Source organism: Diadema setosum, chromosome 14 (assembly GCF_964275005.1).
Source record: "Diadema setosum chromosome 14, eeDiaSeto1, whole genome shotgun sequence".
NCBI classification, from domain to species: Eukaryota; Metazoa; Echinodermata; class Echinoidea; order Diadematoida; family Diadematidae; genus Diadema; species Diadema setosum.
In genome coordinates, this window is record NC_092698.1 from 5,471,136 (window position 1) to 5,476,032 (window position 4,897).

Genomic DNA, 4,897 nt, shown 5'->3' on the forward strand with positions numbered 1-4,897 from the left:
TAAGTCAAATTTTCTCTAAGTCGAAGCTATTTCTTCAGTCCAAATAGATTTGACTTAGGCAAGGTTGACTGTATATCACATGGTGTCAGGAGTGGATTTGTTTTAATATCAATTTCGAGACTGTTGCTGATGTGGTTGAGCTTGTCCTTTCAAGTAATGAACTTTTGTCTTGGTACCTGGTAGCTGTTCCATCTGCTGTGCACTACTTTCCTTGATGCTGCAAACGTCTATATGCATTTCTGCAAGTTGAGGTCGTCAATTTCTAGCAGTTTCTCTCTTTGAGTCCGAGGTCATGAATTCCAGAGACTACACAATCACAGAGCATCTCGACCCGTAGATTCTAAACTTTGCGATCTGCCTTCAGTGCTTTTAGATCGTTCAAGTAGGTCCTGAAGCTCTCATCACAGCATTGGTTACAAGAGTTGAATAGATACAGTACCTCGAGATTGAAAGGTTGTTTTTTTTTTTCCTTCTTGATTGACAGTAGCTGTCAAACTTTTGTTTTATTGGCTAGACCTTTCCGATGTCTGCTGATTTTAATTTAAATGTCCTCACTATTAGCTGGGCCATGGCTCCTGCCACGAGAAGAAATGTGGCATAATGCATATCTTTTCCTTTTTTTTTTCATTGTTCATAAAGTTCATACGACCACAGCTAGTCCCTCCAGTTAAGTCCATAAATTGAATTTAAACCACATTAGCATTCAATCTGTTCTACGTTCTTGAGTTCTGGTTTATGTCTGGATAAAATTACATTAAAGGGATGGTATATCATTTGTTGAAGTGAGGACTCCGCTTTTAACTTTTAGCGAGGTACTCAGAAACCACGTAATGAAATATGAAAGAGCATACAATTCTAAGAGGAATTCAAAGTTTTTTATGAAAATCAGTTATGAAATGGCCGGGATATTCAAAAACGATACAAAACAAAGCAATCCTAATAAAATGTGGGTCCCACCTAGGATTGCTTTGTTTTTGGATATATCCATTTCAAAACCAATTTTCATCAAATAAACTTTGAATTCCTCTAAGAATTATTGCTCATTCGTATTTTAAAAGGGATTTCTCATCTCAGTTAAATGTCATCAATAGACGTTGGAAACCTGAAGCCCCATCTCAACTGAAAGCTGCAAGTTGACACCAGCTGAGAATAAGGGGGTTAAAGTGTGATTCCATATCGTGTTCACACTGACTTTGATAAGTGGAACAAAATCAAACAAATGGGATCATCCAATTTGGTTCTCATAGGATCATTGCTATGTTAGATCTGGAATGGATCATGTGCATGACTAGAGAAATGAACTTTGACTATATCAAGCAATTTAAGTTTGATCCTTTGTATTTTTTTTTTAACCCTTAAAGTTTGTTTCCATCCCTTCTTTCAGAATTCAGCATCATGAATGCCAAATAAGTGAGCATTGACAAGTTAATTACATGTTGAGGCACACAGGGGCTGGTCAATTTCACAAAAAAACTTGGAACAATTGTCATACTTGCTCAGTTGATTGTAAGTCAGTACACGTATTGTTTAGTTATTGTCATCATTGTATGAGAAGTGTTGGCACAAAACATTGTTTATTTCCTACTTTTGTATTTTTATCTTTCTTTCTGTTCCATGTAAATCTGCAGGATCATGCATTGAATGCAATTAAAAGGAGGAAACATAAATAATGAACATTCTTTCATGTGGTCTTCTCTGTTGTTTAGACATTCTTGTGATGCAGGAAAATAGCCATTTCACTGTACTCCCATTATAACAAAGTCCTCGGGACCGGCACTTTTCTTTCGTTATACACTGTATCAAATTTCGTTACAACCAACCAGTGTTGTGTATAAACATAATATACATGCACGGGTGATAATTTGGGGACCTCAATTTTGATTCTGTTGCTAAATGACATGCAGCATGTTGAATTGCAGGGCATGTCGTCGCATGTGGTGTTGAAAGGATTTTACTTGGGGCATTTTCAAATACGAACCAGTAGTCATTTTGATACCCTGAATATCTGCGTATGAAAAGAAATTGGAGTCCCATTATATTTGGTCTTCACAGGATAATTGTGGGTCATTCTCAAATAGTCATTGCGATATCCTAAATGTCTGTCTATGAGAAGAGTGGAGGTCTCGTATCACATTTTGTCTAAGACCCCGTTTACAGTGCGGGGCCAGGCTCGGCCGCGGCTCGGCCGCGGCCGAGTCCGGCCTCAATTGCGCGGCCGAGCCTCGCAATTTTGTCCGTTTACACTGCTGGGCTCGGCCGCGCTTTTGATTCAAACCTTTCAATATTTTGTCGTAGTGGCGCTCTGCTTGTAAACAAACGCAATTTGGTATTGTCTGGTTTTCAGACCCTTTGCCAAATGAATTCCGTGGCGACGAAGTCGCCGTTCGGGCAAAGGCCTTTGCCGAAGGAAAAAATCCTTTGCAGGACAAAACCACCTTAAACTATACTAGTTTTCCACGTTGAGGGGGGGTTAATATCCTGAATAGCAAAAGATACAGGCAGAGGGTTTGGTAGCCAGACTAAAATTGGCCGCGCATTTGGCCCAGTTTGCGTTTACACCAAGAAGAGGCCGGGCTCGGCCGCGGCTCGGCCGCGGCCGAGACCACCTCCAGAGCGAGGCCAAATGCGAGGCCAATTTTGGCCTCGCATTTGGCCTTTTGCGCGTTTACACTGAAGCGGGGCTGGGCTCGGCCGCGGCTCGGCCGCGGCCGAGCCTCGCACTGTAAACGGGGTCTTACAGAGGTGTACTTCTGGAAGGAAAAAGTGTACTGTTGAATTGTCTTGAATTGGCTGTAGGCCTTGTTTTCCAAAAACAGAGTTTTTGATTATATACATACAGTCAAACCCTTCTAAAGCAGCCACTCAAGGGAAACGGAAAAAGATGACCATTATAGATGAGTTGTCGCAAAGACAGGTTTGACTATATATGTATATGTATGTGTATATATATATGTATGTATGTATATATATATATATATATATATATATATATATATATATATATATATATAGCTGCCGCAACCGGGTGAAGACCTGCTCGTCTTTTCAAATGTTCCTCCACAGTAGAACTAAAGATGATTACATCATCTAGGTATATCAATAACTCGCTGAGATGCATGTCACCGAATACTGTATATATATATATATGTATGTATATGTATATATATATATATATATATATATATATAGACTGCGAGAAGGGGTCTCGACCATTTACAGTACCAGTGTAGCTCCTTCATTATTTATATTCAGTGCGAAACGAAGAGCAATCGTGGATGTAGCTAGGGTCAACGTGCCTGTTTATTGCCGAGCTTTCGGTCCCGTTAGGACCTTCATCAGGGCTGTAACGATACAAAAATGACTCACTCATATGGCTACACACTAATAGGTATATATTCATATACATATACTAATATAAATCTAACTGGCGTGAGTCTGTTATTGGAGTCTATTATTGGAGTCTGTTATATAATTACGGATTGATTGATTACATAGTCATGATAGACTCACGCCAGTTAGATTGATAATTATGTATATATATATCTATGTATGTATATATATATATATCTATATATATATTTATATTTATTTATATATATATATATATCTATATATATATATATTTATATATATATATATATATATATATATATATATATATATATATATATATATATATATATATATGCATGTAAATGGGTTTACTGCCATTTTTAATTACTTCTGAACACAGGCACTTGTATAGAGCAATACATGTAGTTTGTGAGGTTTTACCCGCTATAGAGACTTATGATCCTTGACGCAACTGGAAGATGGCTTAGCATCCAGAAGAACGAACAAAATTTTGAGTGATATGGAGTGTGTAGCAAACTGTGCACTTTGTAGATACACTGCTATGGTACATATTACTTGTAATGTATTCAAAAGAATCTGAATGGGCAAACATCGGAAATCATATGTCTATGTTCAGCCAATCGCTGAGCATTAAATACATTAGAATTACTCATGAATACAAACTATGAACACTGATACAGCAGAAATATGGAATATACATGAAGAATGCAGCACAATCATTACACTTTATTTCATAGATAACCCGAATGATATATCTTTGTAAATACATCATGTCACAATACACATTACAAATAATTGCACACCATCTGATGGTAGCAAAAAGAAAGAAAAAAATACGTACAATATGTCACACAATTTACCAGAATTATACATACATTAAAAAGATGATTAATGATCAGTGAGCTTGCATTTTGTAACAAAGTACAGAGAAAAAAAATCTCTTTCCCTAGCACATCTACATTTTCAGTTTGTGAAATTCCTTGCAGTTGCCAATAACATTGCAATATATACACCTTGGTACATGATGCAAAGCACCTCCATTAGTAGCCCAAGCAACAAGAAGAGTATTTCAGCAACTAACATTAAGTCCTCAATAAGCGGCAATTCAAATAGATTAGCTCCCACAAATATATTCCACCATTCTCTGCGACCGATGTTCCAGAGCAAATATGAGGAGCATTAAGGCCACATGCTGCTTGCTGTACCATGATCATTGCTGTCATGGCAACAAATAATGGAAAAAAAAAATTGTTACCATCTATCACCCACACACAACCTGCTCAAAATAAATTTAAGAAAACCACAAATGAATTCCTTTTCAGAGGAAAAGTGGAGTAATTTTCTAACCTCAGAGATGATTCACAGTGCATTAGTCTTACAGGAGGCACGATCAAGTCAACTCAAGCAGAATTCGCAAAAATAGAAACATAGTACAGTATACTACGTATATAGTAACTGTTCGAAGAGCCTTTTAAATGGTCCCTTAACCCTAAAAGGGCCGGGGGGGGGGGGGGGGGGGGGGGGCGGAATCCGCCCCCCCCTC